At 50.4% G+C, this 16,235-nt stretch overlaps 1 protein-coding gene across 1 annotated transcript in view; it reads right to left on the reverse strand.

Annotated features, from left to right (window-relative positions):
• Window positions 1–16,235, reverse strand: part of LOC109774312 (large ribosomal subunit protein uL1) — a 259,374-nt gene that overhangs the window by 197,246 nt on the left and 45,893 nt on the right. The gene's annotated exons all lie outside the window — the stretch shown is intronic.

Raw genomic sequence — 16,235 nt, forward strand, 5'->3', positions numbered from 1 at the left:
GATGGGCTGTGAAGACATGAAGGCCGAGACTATAACCGTGTTCGGATTGGACTCTCCTTGGCGTGGAAGGCAAGCTTGGCGATCAGCTATGAAGACTCCTTCTTATCTAACCGACTCTATGTAACCCTAGATCTCTCGGTGTCTATATAAACCGGAGGGGTTAGTCCGGATAGCGGATACTCATTACCATAGTCATACAGGCTAGACTTCTAGGGTTTAGCCATTACGATCTCGTGGTAGATCAACTCTTGTAATACTCATATTCATCAAGATCAATCAAGCAGGAAGTAGGGTATTACCTCCATAGAGAGGGCCCGAACCCCTAGACGCACAGTTCGGGACCCCCTACCCGAGATCCGCCGGTTTTGACACTGACATTGGTGCTTTCATTGAGAGTTCTTCTGTGACGTCGACGAAAGGCTCGATGTCTCGCCTCGTCCTTAAAGACAACATCACCTCCGGGGGAGCTCTAGCCCCAGGCCAAACCCTCCAGCTGGGCGGATTTACTATGATCGCCCGTTCGGCCATTGAGCCGACTAGGACCTCTCGGGCCATCGAAAACCCCCTTCGCATCAACTCCGAGCACTCCAAGCAGATGGATCCGACAGAGTTCTCGTCCTTGAACGAACTCCTAGATCGCGTCGCCGCTTTGTGAATCGCCACAGATTACGATCAGATCGGGCCTAAAACCAATCAAGGAGAAATCAAAACTCCACCGGTCACCCACCAGATAGCGGTAGTCGAGGAGCAGGATGGCGAGTCTTCTTGTATATCGAAGATAGACTATGTTCGGATCGCCGATCAGGAAGAGCTGGATACTCACCAGCGAAAGGCTACGAACAGCCGTCCGAACATAGAATCGGACGGCAGTCCGAAACAATCAGAAGATACTCCGGAACCCGGACTGTTGAGTCCGGAAGGTCTTCAGACTCGGGATAATCGTTCAGGTCAGGGTTCAGATTTAATTCCACCCACCCACCCGGACATAGATGTGGCACCCCAGCTCAGAGCAACCGGTTTACCCTGCATTGCCAGCCCAGAGATCGAGTCTTCTGACAATACACAATAACATGGTACAGAAATAACCACTTTATTGATACTAGTGTGGTACAAAGGTCTGATATTACATCGAGTTTCGAGGTCAAGCGGCACACACGGTGCTACTGGACAGTATGTACATTATTTAATGAACATGGCTGGGGCCTCGATCACGCGAAACTACGCGGCAACGGAAGAACGACGTAGCGGAACTCCATGGCACAGGGACACCGACGTGGACACGGCCTAGACACGAGATGCGCTCCGATGCGAATCAACTTGCCTGAAAGCTGGCATGACACGCCAGGTCAGTACATTGAATGTACTTGCAAGCTCACAACAAACATAAGCACGATGACAGACAATATCATGATAATTAATCAAGTTAAATTAATGCAAGAAATTACTACAAATGCAAAGCTATGCAAAGCAACCAAACAGCGCACCGAGTCACACAGACTGGCTTACCAGACGGTTACCTCGTAACCAAACGGTGACCACACCGGGGTCACACCTGAAACCAATCACTCATGAACACCTCGAGTGTTCAAGGTTCACCACAAAACAATGCATCACAACAATTACTAGTTTGCAAGATTAATTATGGAAGTTGATCCATGGTGTGCCTTACTCCCGAGTCTTGCCCATAACCGAGGGCGCGGCTATCGATAGATTAAATACACTCTAGAGACGTAGCGCACTTTACCCACACTAAGGAATACCTGGCCTCGTACTCCCATTCGGGTGGACCAAAGTATTCCGACGAAACCCTCCCTTTGCCATGCACTCTCCCCGGCCACTCCGACCATCTCCCTCTCAGGGCTAGGTCTTGGGTGGCCCCGTGTCTACCAAAGACACCAACGGCCACCGTCGTGGCAAAACGGTCCCAAACGGGGACAAGGTACCATAAAAACAAAACGAGCACACAAGGTTATGTCTGCCTACCGGGCCAAGGTATGCACGCCCATAACCTTCCCTCGCGGGAGGCACCGGTGAGAGCCACGACAAAGGACCGAATCAAGACCTTCCCATTAGGTAAATGTGGTCGCACTGAATTAAAAATCCGATTCAGTGGCACCATGATGTGATCAACATCATAATCAGGTTGAACTTAATCAAGTAATAAGTGTCAGAAAAACTTTTTATTACTAACATGCCATCATACCGGAAATCATGCAACTACTCATCACACAGAGCAAGCAACTCTTAAGCATGGATCAAAACAAGCAACATAACTATCTTGCAATACTAAGATCAGAAACTTCTCTGGTTATAACTCATTTTTATCTACAAAGAACATTTTTATTAGTTCATCATTTAGTTGAAAACTATTACTAGCAAAAATAGCTACCATAACTTTCCATAACAAAATATCCAGTGCAAAATCTTACTCTACTTAGCAAAACAATTCTATGAACTCGACCAGAAGCTAAAACAAGCATATCAAGCATCATAAAACAACTAGCAATTAACCATATTAATTTATCAAGTTTTAAATGCAAATAAAGACTCATATTCAAGTAGAAAATCATAGATATTGAAATAACACCATCCAAATGATGCTGTGGCTTGCCTTAGTGCAGAGGAGGGTCACACTCCTCCTGGTTAGCTTCAAGGCAAGATCCTCCTTCTGAAAATATTTTAAAACCACAAAAATAAATGTCAAAACACATTCTGAAAATCACCAGAAATTCTAGACAGCAAGGAAAAATTCACCTGTTGGTGTGCTGCTAGAGCTTTCTGTAACAAAGACAATGCAAAAAGAATCAATTCATTTGCACTTATGGTTTAGAAATGGCGGCTGGTCAAAGTTTAGTCAAATTTCTGAATTAAATTTGAATAAATAGAAAATCCTGGGGGGTGACGTCGAAGGCGTAAACTGAGAGTGCACCTCCACTCGTACTGCTTCGGGCGCGAGTGGTGAGGCTGACACTGGGCCCCACCAGTCAGGAGAGAGGGAAGGGGATCGAGATCAGAGGGGAGGCGGTGCTTCGCCGGAGTTCATGCCGGCGACGAGGGGGTTTGGGGCTAGGCTAGTGGGATAGATCGGAAGCGGGGCTCGCGGCGCACCTGCCCGTACCCGTGGCTTGGCGAAAGGTGGACGGAGCTGGTCGCAGTCGAGCTCGCAAGCTTCGGTGGCGGACGGGGTTCGCCGGAGAGGTGGAAGACGGTGGCTAGAGGCAGCTCCGAGGGCTTGGCGGGGTCCAGGCAGCTCCCGCAGACCACCAAGGCCCTGCCCAAGCAGCTGCTTGAGCTCCAGAGGCCCTGGAGAGCGACAACTGGCCTGCGGGGATCACCGGAGCCCTAGGTCGGGGCGACGGCCAGAGGCCTGCCCGACCGGGCTTCTGCTCATCTACGTGTTCATGGAGGTGGTGTGGAGTGGTGCGTGGCTAGCAATGGAGGCGGTGTGGCTTTATATAGCCGGAGCAGAGGGGGGGAGACGTGTCGCCGCCGGAGCACTCTGGACACGCGGCAAACGTCGACGAGAGGCTCCAACGCGAGGGGACAGGGTGCAGTGTCAACGCCGGCGCCTGCCCGCGCTCGCGGACGAGCACAGGAGGCGGTTTGAGATGTGGACAATCACACGCGCGCACTGTGCCGTTTTGGCCGCGACTTGACCGGGCTTGCTGCGGCGGCTCTGGCGTCGGCGAGTGCCAGGGAGGGGTCATGGGTTGTGGCACGTTGCGGCAGTCGGAGGAGAGCGCTTGCATGCACACGCGCGAAACAGAACGCAAAGCACCAGCCAGAGCGCGTCGAGACGCTGCCAGGCGTCGTGTCCTCGCGCGGTCACCAAGCTGGCATGGCCAAAACGACGACTAGGAGCGGCCAAACCTTGTCTACGAGCTCGACCGTGCAGTGCTACGTCTAGGAGAGGTGATGGATCATACCCAGGCCGACCAGACGCGACTCTACCAAGCTGGCAAGTTTCTGGTCAGAAACTTGGTCGCCAAGTTTGGCCACCTTCTAGAAGGCCATTAGGGTGAATCTCCTGGGGTTTAGGGTTTCTTAGGAAGGTCTTTAAGCTCAAGAAATCTCAAGGCCAAAAGCTCAAGGAAAAATGCACTTGTTGTACAAAGTGCATTTGTGGTCCACAAGTGAAAAGATTTTCTACAGCAAAAATATTACAAAAAGTGATGCAATATTTTTGCATGTGAAGATGTGCCATGGTCCTAAGAATATTTAGGAATTATCTCAGATTTTTCTGAGCAAGAAAAATTGGGGTTGCTTTGGAGCACATAGTTCTGAAATGAGCTTAAGAGAGAAAAATGAATATTTTCCTTTAGGAAAAATATTCATTTTATTATTTTGGGAATTTGTGGGAAGAATAAGGTAGATAGGTCACTTGGGTGAAAGCCAAGGATATGCCCAAGTGACAAGTCCATTTGAATTGAACCAATAATCCAAATCAAATCCAGTCGCCAAAAAAAATCCAAATCAAATCAGGGCAAAAACCACGATGAAAACCAAGTCCGGAAAGAGAGAGAAGGCAAGTCCGGTAAAAAGAGAGAAGGCAAAATCCAGGCTGTCACAATAGATGCCCTTATGAGCGTAAAACAGCAGTCTCAGGAAACGGTTCACCACTTCTGGGCCAGATTCCTCCTTGTCAAAGACATGGTAAAAGATTGCCGCGACGAGGACGCGATATCAGCGTTCCGCAGCAATTGCGCGGACGAAGGAATCCTCAACGCCATCAATCGCCGCCGCATACTGAAGTTCGCTGACTTAGCAACTATCGTACAGAAGTACAGCACGCTGGAAAGCGCCTGGAAAACTCACGCAGCTTGCTGGGAACCATCGGTCCCAACTAAACTCCTCCCACAGGCGAAGAGGGTGCGCCCCCGCAGCACGCCCAGTCCAATAGTCAAGAAACATAAACCCATTACACGGCACGACACCGTTCTGGAGGGATGGCTTGATGACCCATGCAAAATACACACGACGCCAGATACCGTGGCAACCCACAGCCTTAGAGCTTGTTGGATACTCCGGCAGGTAGCCAAGAGCGGCGAGGACATCCTTATCAAGGACGCCCCAGAACAACACCATCTAGAAAACGACGACACAAGAGTATTGACGGTCTTCGAGACATTCGCTTCAAACAACAGACACAAAAGAGCACTTCGCGACCTCGCCGAAGTCTGCCAACTCGCTGCAATAAACCCTTGGAACGACACGGCCATAACATTCAATGACGGTGACGAGCCGAAGTACAGGACAGTCCGAGTGCCAGCCGCATTAGTCCTCAGTCCCATCGTGGACGGGTTTCGACTTACCAAGGTCCTCATGGACGGCGGCAGCGGACTAAACCTCATTTACGAGGACACACTCCACAAAATGGAAATAGACAGGAGCCGTATCAAGCAAAGTAGCACAACCTTCCGAGGAATCATTCCCAGTCAGGAGGCGCGATGCGCGGGAAAAACCACACTTGACGTGGTATTCGGCATGCCAGAAAATTATCGGTCCGAAGAAATCACTTTCCAAGTGGCCCCTTTCAGCAGCGGATACCACGCCCTATTGGGGCAGGACGCTTTTACATGCTTCCAAGCCATACCTCATTATGGGTATATGAAGCTCAAAATGCCCAGACCAAACGGTATAATCACTCTCGTCAGTGATCCGGACGTAGCACTCCGCGCAGAAAACAAAACAGCATCCCTCGCCCTTGAGGCACTATCCGAAGCCCTCGCGGCCAAAGAATTAACCGCACTACGCTCCACGGTGGACAGAGACGATGTGGTCCTCGACAAACGCCCCAAATCCACCTCCTTCAAACTAGCAGAAGAAATAGTCAAATTTCAGGTCCACCCAACGGACCCCAAGAAAACATCATCTATCGGAGCACAACTAAACCCAACAGTTGACGCCGCGCTACAAGAATTCCTGAGCGAAAACTGGGACATATTCGCCTGGCACCCTTCAGATATGCCAGGGATCCCACGCAAGCTGGCCGAACATAGCCTCAATATATTAAAGGGATTTAAACCGGTCAAGCAAACACTGCGGCGCTTCTCCGAACCCAAGCGACAAGCCATGGGGGAGGAGCTGGCCAAGCTTATCGAAGCCGGATTCATTAGAGAAATCAAACATCCGGACTGGCTGGCAAACCTGGTGATGGTACCAAAGAATTACAAATCCTGGCGCTTGTGTGTCGATTTCAAAGACCTCAACAAGTCTTGCCCTAAGGATCCCTTCCCCCTCCCCCGCATTGATCAAATCATTGACGCCACCGCAGGACACGACTCACTGTGTTTCCTCGATGCATATTCTGGATACCATCAAATCAAAATGAAGGAGTCCGATCAAGCTGCAACAACATTTATTACCCCATATGGGCCATTCTGCTTCAACACCATGCCTTTTGGGCTCAAGAACGCCGGTGCCACATATCAACGCATGATTCAAACATGCCTGGAGAAGCGGATCGGCAAGACAGTAGAAGCTTACGTCGATGACGTCGTCATCAAAACCAGGCATGTCGAAACACTAATAGACAACTTACGTCTTACATTCAACAACCTCCGTGTGTATGACATTAAACTCAACCCGGAAAAGTGTGTCTTCGGCGTCCCCGCTGGAAAACTGCTGGGCTTCATCGTTTCCAATAGAGGAATAGAAACAAATCCAGCTAAAATCCGAGCTCTGTCACAGTTGGCTACACCAACAGACCTCAAACAAGTCCAAAAACTAGCTGGTTGCGTGGCAGCATTAAGTCGCTTTATCTCCAGATTAGGAGAAAAGGCGCTACCACTCTATTGCCTCTTACGGCGCACCGATAACTTCGTATGGACAGACGCGACGACTGCCGGACTGGAGGAAATAAAGGCCCTCCTAGCAAGCAACCCAATCCTAGCCGCACCAAACGCTGGTGAACCCATGTTGCTATACATATCGGAAACACATCAGGTGGTGAGCGTCATGCTCGTCGTCGAACGAGAACAGGACGGACACAAGTTTTTGCTCCAAAAACCAGTATACTACGTATCTACTGTCCTCATACCATGCAAATCCCGGTACCCCCATTACCAAAAGATAGCATACGCGGTCTTCATGGCATCCCGAAAGCTACGGCACTACTTCTAGGAGTGTTCAATCACGGTGGCCTCTGAAGTCCCACTCAATGACATAATAAACAACCGCGATGCCATGGGACAGATCGCCAAATGGGCCGTAGAGCTACTTCCATTTGATATAACACACAAGCCACGACGAGCCATCAAATCCCAAGTGCTGGCTGACTTCGTCGCCGAATGGGCAGAGGCCGAACTCCCTAAAGAGTACGGCGCATATTCCAACTGGGTTATGTATTTTGACGGCTCCAAATGCTGGCGGGGCTAGGAGCGGGAGTCGTGTTAACATCCCCCACTGGACACGTCGTCCAGTATGTACTCCAAATACTATTCACAGACTCCAACAACGCGGCCGAATACGAGGCCCTATTGCATGGTCTTCGGATGGCCGTATCCATGGGCATACAACGCCTAGAGGTACGCGGGGATTCAAACCTCGCAATATCTCAAATAAACGAAGACTTTGATGCCAAAGATCCAAAGATGGTAGCTTATCGTAACGCCGTCTTAAAAATGTCGGCCCGGTTCGAGGGGCTTGAATTCCATCACGTCGCCCAAGAAAGTAACCAGGCGGCGGACGTCCTTGCTCGCATCGGCGCTAAGCGCGACCCGTCCCACCTAACATCTTCCTGGAAAGGCTTTTCAAGCCATCCGTGGTGTGGCAAGGGGAGGGCGGCAACAACAGTCCAGATCCGAATACAACACCAAATCCCGAACACACCGATAGTATCGGGGGCTCAGCCACCGAAATAACACCGTCGGCACATCTCATTATGGCAGTCATTGCCCCATGGACCGAACCCTTCTTGGCCTACATTAATAGGAAGGAGCTTCCCGAAGACCAGAATGAGGCTCGCCGCATTGTCCGGCATTCGAAGGCCTACAAGGTTCACGACGGAGAGCTCTGCAAGAAAAGTACTATCGGAGTACTTCAAAGATGTATCTCCGAGGAAGAGGGGCGGCAGCTTTTAGCGAAAATTCACGCTGGTCTCGGCGGACACCATGCCGCAGCTCGGGCCCTTGTGAGCAAGGCATTGCGTACTGAGTTTTATTGGCCGACAGCCCGAGCAGACGCGCAGGACCTTGTCCAACGCCGCGTCGGATGCCAACTCTTCGCCAACCAAAGCCATATGCCCCCAACTGCCTTACAAACCATCCCCATTACTTGGCCTTTCGCGGTCTGGGGACTGGATATGGTTGGACCCCTTAAAGGGGGAAGCCATAAGAAAAAGTATTTGCTGGTCATGGTGGACAAATTCACTAAGTGGATAGAGGCTAAACCGGTCAAAACGGCTGAGTCCGGCCCGGTGATAGAATTCATATCCGGTGTGGTGCACCGTTATGGTGTCCCACACAGCATCATCACCGACAATGGCTCTAATTTCACAGCCGACGAGGTAAAAACCTGGTCTACTAATCTTGGCATTAAACTCGATTACGCCTCCGTCTATCACCCGCAAACCAACGGTCAAGTCGAACGAGCCAATGGTCTTATTATGAGCGGCATCAAGGCCAGACTAGTGCGGTCTTTGAAAGAACCAGACAAGCACTGGGTGGAGGAGCTCGACTCCGTACCCTGGGGGCTGCGGACCACGCCCAACCGTACTACCGGATACACACCTTTCTTCATGGTGTACGACGCGGAGGATGTATTGCCCTGCGATACTATCCACGACTCACCTCGAGTGCGTATGTACGAAGAGAGAGAAGCCGAGCTTGATCGGCAGGACAGCTTAGATTCCCTGGAGAAGGTGCGCGATGTCGCCGAAGCCCGTTCAGCATTTTACCAACAACAGGCTCGAAGATATCAAAACAGAGAAGTACGGGCCAAGACTTACAACGTTGGCGAACTCGTTCTACGCCTGCTGTGACGCCCGGATAATCAAGCTACAGTAAACCTCTGCTAATGGTGCCACGTCACCTCGGTTACTGTTGATAACTGGAGTTAGTTCAAAAACGATTCAAATTAAAATCTAAAATATAGGAAAACAGTAAAATTTTCAAATAAAAAAAACTAAAATGTTCGGGTTGTGTCAAATAAATCGTAAGTAATTATGGTGGAGAAACCAAGCTTTGATAAAATATTTAAAGGCTCTAAAACAATTAAAACAATAGTGAAAACAATTAAACAAATGCCTATTGAATTTATAAAATGCCAAAACTATTTTATTATGGGTTAAGGATTAATCTCACAGTAGTTTGTTGATAAATACAAATTTAGGCACTAGTGGTAACTTTTGTAAAGAAAATAAATAAAAGAAAAGAAATTACAAAAATAAAAGAAAACAGAACAAAAAAAAAGAGGAGCCCCCCCACTGGACACTGGCCCAACTGGGCCAACCCCCAGGCCCAGCCGGCCGGCCCACCGACACCCCACCTTATCCACCCCCCACTCCCCACCGACAGCACCCCCCACTCCCCCCGAAATATCTCCCCTCTCCCCCGATTTGGATCGGGATCGAGGAGGAGGCGTTCGACCCCGTCGCCGACCGCCCCGTTGCCGTCGCCGGAGCACCCCCCCCGCCGGCCTGCTTCCCCTTCCTCCCCTGCGTGCGTCGTCCCCGTAGCTCCTCCCCGCGCTCGCTGCCCAGACCCCGCACCCCCGCCGTGAGCACCTCCCGCACCTCCCTGCCTCTTCTCCTCTGCCCCGCGCTCGCGCTCGCGGCGCCCCGCCGCGCGGCCCGCGCCGTTGCCTCGCGCCCGTGGCTGCGCGCGAGCTCGCGCTCCCGCAGCCCCCCCCCCCCCCCCCCCCGCGTAGCCGCCGCCCGCGTCGCGCCCCTGGCCTCCCCTTCCTGCCGCTGCGGCCTGCCACCCTGTGCGCCGCCGTGCCCCCCTGCTCGCCTGCAGCCCGCTCGCCCCGCTCCGGCTTTCCCCGTGCGCGCCCGCAGGCGCCTCCCCCCCTCTGGTCCGCGGCCCCGCTCCGGCCAACCCCGCCGCTACCTTCGGCCCCGCGCCGCCCGCGGCCCTCCGCCGCCCTCCTGGCCGGCGTCGTGGACGCCGGCGGCCTCGTCCATGGCCACGGCCCCGCCCTGCCCTGGGCAGGCTACGGGCGCCCGTCGCCCACGCCCACCGCCGTCGCCGCGCCGCACACGCGCGCCGCGCCCGCGCCCGCCTGTGGCCCCTGGGCCACTGCCAGGTGGGCCTCGCCCCCCCTGAGCCACTGCCCCCTGGGCCCGAACCCCCCTGGCCCCAGTGACAACCGGGGCCCACGCACAGATCGAATACAAATAATAAAAATAATAAAATAAAAATAAAAATAAAAATAATAAATAAAATAATAATAATCATAATAATCATAATAATAAAAATAATAAATTAATTAATAAAAATTAATAAATAAATAAATAAAGAAAATAAAAATAAAAATAATTTTAATTAATTAATTAATTAACTAAATTAATTAAGTTAATTAATCCTGTTTAAACTAATCTAATTAGTTAATTAATTTAACTAAACAGTAGTTAATTAGCTAACAGTCACTGAAAGGTGGGACCCACCTGTCAGGTTGACCAGGTCAACGGTCAACTGCTGACGTCAGCATGACCTCATGCTGATGTCATAAATCCAAATTTCGAATTAAATTAAATAATTAATTAAATTACAGAAATTAATAAAATCTTTAGAAAATCATATCTTTTAATCCGTAACTCGGATTAAAATATTTTCAACATGAAAGTTGCTCAGAACGACGAGACGAATCCGGATACGCAGTCCGTTCGTCCACCACACCTCCCTAACCTATCGAACTCGCAACTTTCCCCCTCCGGTCCATCTGTCCGAAAACGCAAAACATCGGGAATACTTTCCCGGATATCCCCCCCCTTCGCCGGTACCACCTACTGTCGCGTTAGGACACACCTAGCACCGCTGATTGTCATGTCACGCATCGTCATGTTTATGTTTGCATTGTATTTACTGTTTGTTCCCCCCTCTTCTCTCCGGTAGACTACGAGACCGACACTGCTGCTGCCCAGTTCGACTACGGAGTTGACGACCCCTCCTACTTGCCAGAGCAACCAGGCAAGCCCCCCCCCCTTGATCACCAGATATCGCCTATTCTTCTCTATACTGCTTGCATTAGAGTAGTGTAGCATGTTACTGCTTTCGGTTAATCCTATACTGATGCATAGCCTGTCATTGTTGCTACAGTTGTTACCCTTACCTGCTATCCTACTGCTTAGTATAGGATGCTAGTGACCCATCAGTGGCCCTACACTCTTGTCCGTCTGCCATGCTATACTACTGGGCCGTGATCACTTCGGGTGGTGATCACAGGTATATCCTATATACATTATATACATGACACATGTGGTGACTAAAGTCGGGTCGGCTCGAGGAGTACCCGCAAGTGATTCTGATGAGGGGGCTGAAAGGACAGGTGGCTCCACCCCGGTAGAGGTGGGCCTGGGTTCCTGACGGCCCCCGACTGTTACTTTATTGCGGAGCGATAGGGCAGGTTGAGACCACCTAGGAGAGAGGTGGGCCTGGCCCTGGTCGGCGTTCGCGGTTACTTAACACGCTTAACGAGATCTTGGTATTTGATCTGAGTCTGGCCATTTGGTCTATACGCACTAACCATCTACGCGGGAGTAGTTATGGGTATCCCGGCGTCGTGGTATCAGCCGAAGTTCTTCTTGACGTCAGCGACGGAGCGGCGCGCGCCGGATTGGACTGGAACGCCTGCTAGGCTAGGTCTGCTTCCGGCCGCCCTCGCAACGTGCAGGTGTGCAATGGGCGATGGGCCCAGACCCCTGCGCGCATAGGATTTAGACCGGCGTGTTGACCTCTCTGTTGAGCCTAGGTGGGGCTGCGACGTGTTGATCTTCCGCGGCCGGGCATGACCCAGGAAAGTGTGTCCGGCCAAATGGGATCGAGCGTGTTGGGTTATGTGGTGCACCCCTGCAGGGAAGTTTATCTATTCGAATAGCCGTGTCCCTTGGTAAAAGGATGACCCGGAGTTGTACCTTGACCTTATGACAACTAGAACCGGATACTGAATAAAATACACCCTTCCAAGTGCCAGATACAACCCGGTGATCGCTCTCTAACAGGGCGACGAGGAGGGGATCGCCGGGTAGGATTATGCTATCCGATGCTACTTGGAGGACTACAATCTACTCTCTTCTACATGCTGCAAGATGGAGATGGCCAGAAGCGTAGTCTTCGTCAGGACTAGCTATCCCCCTTTTTATTCTGGCATTCTGCAGTTCAGTCCACTGATATGCCCCTTTACACATATACCCATGCATATGTAGTGTAGCTCCTTGCTTGCGAGTACTTTGGATGAGTACTCACGGTTGCTTCTCTCCCCCTTTTCCCCCTTTCCTTTCTATCTGGTTGTCGCAACCAGATGCTGGAGTCCAGGAGCCGGACGCCACCGTCGACGACGACTCCTACGACACTGGAGGTGCCTACTACTACGTGCAGGCCGCTGACGATGACCAGGAGTAGTTAGGAGGATCCTAGGCAGGAGGCTTGCGCCTCGTTCGATCTGTACCCCAGTTTGTGCTAGCCTTCTTAAGGCAAACTTGTTTAACTTGTGTCTATACTCAGATATTGTTGCTTCCGCTGACTCGTCTGTGATCGAGCACTTGTATTCGAGCCCTCGAGGCCCCTGGCTTGTATTATGATGCTTGTATGACTTATTTATGTTTTAGAGTTGTGTTGTGATATCTTCCCGTGAGTCCCTGATCTTGATCGTACACATTTGCGTGCATGATTAGTGTACGGTCAAGTCACACCTGCCGGAGAAGAAAAAGGACAAACTCAAGTCCAAATGGGAGGGTCCATTCATAATTGATGAAGTTCTCACCGGAGGGGCGTACCATCTTCGTGATGCATCAGACGATCGCCTCGAGCCGAACCCCTGGAACGCGGCCAGACTCCGAAGATTCTATGCCTAGCGCTGAACTCCCTGTTCGTCTCCTTCTCCCCTGTAGTTTCCATTATTATTTTCTCTCTTTTCCGATTACTTTTTCTTGCTCGCTTTAACGCTCTCGTACGGCTAGACCGCATACCCCTGACACATACATATTTAAATATGTATGCCCATTATACCTAGGGGCTTCCTTGGACAGAAGCTTTTTATTATTATTCCTCGAGCATCAAGCTCTTCACATATGAATTTTTCCATATGTACCTTTTCTTAGCCATTATATGCATCGATATGACTTAAGTTTGGGCCAAGCTGGGTTGCCTGGCTCTTGTGCTTATGCCCTACGTTCCCGTTAGTTCAGCTAGGGCATGAAGGGAGCACCTCTGCGATTGTTACTGCCGGGTCATCCGGATGTGTATCTCAGACTGGGTGAAGCCGAAAGCTAGCGTTCTTAAGGGAATATTCGGTCGGTGAATTAAATATGTTTTTTTCATTTACTCTGTGGCGAACCCCCAGAAGTCACATACACTGTGATTTTCTCATCACAATTCGGACATGTACATTAAATACATGCACACCCAGGGAAAGGAACCCTTAACGGAACTATTCTCTCTGGAAGATGTTTCTTACAATCTCAATGTAATATAACATAGCTAGCCGGATACAACTTGTCTGTTCAAGCAACGATGACCCCTACGCCTAGTTTTCCATGCATACCCCGGTCTATTCGGCCGTAAGGGTATCCGGAAACACTCCGCACCTTCGGGTCCGGAGGATGAAGCGAAAAGGTTTGCTATGACAAATGATATACAATTCAGCTAGAGTTCCACATGTCGAGGACAGTACATGGTCACTTAGACTCAAACACTTCCTCCTCTACACCGTCCAAAAGGCAGTCTAACTTACAATCCAGTTGGGAATATTTGGCGGCCACCTCTACTTGGTCATATACTAAACTAACGGGAATTTATTCCCCATTTGACCCTAGCGGTCCAACTCGGGCCATGTGATTAGGATCCTGCTTGGTATACCGTGTCTTCACCATAGTCGAGGCCTCTCGCGCACCCTCTCGGCAGGCCGATATCTTCCATAGTCGGATACGCCGCCGCGCTCCTTTGAATAGCTCTACGAGCTCCTCCATACTTCCTGGAGGGGAGACGGATGGCCATAGGGCCTTGGCAACACTACGCGTCGCCAGCCGAGCATGTTCATGCAACTGCGACAGCCCTTCCTGCAGATCACTTGATGATCCGGACACCTCCTCTTCAGGGCGGCCCGTCAATATACCTGCAATCATAACTATATCAGTTCCATTTATCTCCGAACTACTCTAAAAATAGTTCAGATACATACTGAATATGCCGCCCCACAGCTTCTTGTTCTCCTTCACGGAGTCGGCTAGCTGGCTCGCACATCTTTCAACTCTTCACCCAATGTAGTGTAGGAATCCTGTAGCTTGTTTTTGTCGTCCCTGACTCGGGTCAACACACGCTCGCCTGTGGCATGTAGCCTTTTCGCCTCTTTTTCCCCCTCTTGGGCGATCTTCAACTTCTCTTCAAGTTGATCGGGCTATCCTATTATGCGATAAGCAACAGTATTAGTACAGTTAGTATACACTTATTGTTCCTCGATAGAGGGGAATGTTACCAGATGACGCCTTCTTGAAGTTTTCAAGCTCGGCGGTAGCGGCACTCAGCTGCGTCCGACACTGCTCCAGCTCTTGGCCTAGCCGGCCATTCTTCTCTGTAAGGACCTGGTTATACAACGATCCTTAAATCAGTTGTATCAACTGCTTCCAGTGTCGGGGGCTACGGGCATATCGTTATCCTTTTCGCACTAAGAAAAATTTACCTGCACATCTGTCAAATGTTGCTTTGTGGCTTTTCTAAGCCCATCTCGAGCAGCTCGGATGTATGCGTCGGCCGAGCTGAAGGCATTGAATGCCTCTCCCGAGAGCTTGGGGTCTCATAAGACAGCCCGGCAGCGCCGATGATTCATGGCGCTCTCTACTTCCGAGTTGGTAACGGACATGTCTTCCAAACCCTCGTCCAAAGGACAGTCCGACGTTGTCCCCATAGCGGACCCCACCCCTCCGGTAGGATCTAAATCCCGGTTGTTGGGAGTGCGACCAGCCGAATCCTCGGACATAGTCCGGCGAACCTTTTTCCTGATACAAGACCAACATAACAATTACGGTTGGGTACGACTGCTAAAACATATCTTCAAATCCATACCTCTTCGACGAAGGACCGGCCTTGTCTTCGCTGAACTTCCTTTTCGAGGCCTTGCTTGGCGCGGGATGTTGGAAATATGCCCTAGAGGCAATAATAAATGGTTATTATTATATTTCTTTGTTCATGATAATCGTCTATTGTTCATGCTATAATTGTATTGTCCGGAAATCGTAATACATGTGTGAATGCATAGACCACAACGTGTCCCTAGTAAGCCTCTAGTTGACTAGCTCGTTGATCAACAGATAGTCATGGTTTCCTGACTATGGACATTGGATGTCAATGATAACGGGATCACATCATTAGGAGAATGATGTGATGGACAAAGACCCAATCCTAAGCTTAGCATAAAAGATCGTGTAGTTTCGTTTGCTAGAGCATTTTCAATGTCAAGTATCTTTTCCTTAGACCATGAGATCGTGCAACTCCCGGATACCGTAGGAGTGCTTTGGGTGTGCCAAACGTCACAACGTAACTGGGTGACTATAAAGGTGCACTACGGGTATCTCCGAAAGTGTCTGTTGGGTTGGCACGGATCAAGACTGGGATTTGTCACTCCGTGTGACGGAGAGGTATCTCTGGGCCCACTCGGTAATGCATCATCATAATGAGCTCAATGTGACTAAGGCGTTAGTCACGGGATCATGCATTGCAATACGAGTAAAGAGACTTGCCGGTAACGAGATTGAACAAGGTATTGGGATACCGACGATCGAATCTCGGGCAAGTAACATACCGATTGACAAAGGGAATTGTATACGAGATTGATTGAATCCTCGACACCGTGGTTCATCCGATGAGATCATCATGGAACATGTGGCAGCCAACATGGGTATCCAGATCCCGCTGTTGGTTATTGACCGGATAGGCGTCTCGGTCATGTCTGCATGTCTCCCGAACCCGTAGGGTCTACACACTTAAGGTTCGGTGACTCTAGGGTTGTAGAGATATGTGTATGCGGAAACCCGAAAGTTGTTCGGAGTCCCGGATGAGATCCCGGACGTCACGAGAGGTTCC

The sequence above is a fragment of the Aegilops tauschii genome, chromosome 4 (assembly GCF_002575655.3).
Source record: "Aegilops tauschii subsp. strangulata cultivar AL8/78 chromosome 4, Aet v6.0, whole genome shotgun sequence".
NCBI classification, from domain to species: Eukaryota; Viridiplantae; Streptophyta; class Magnoliopsida; order Poales; family Poaceae; genus Aegilops; species Aegilops tauschii.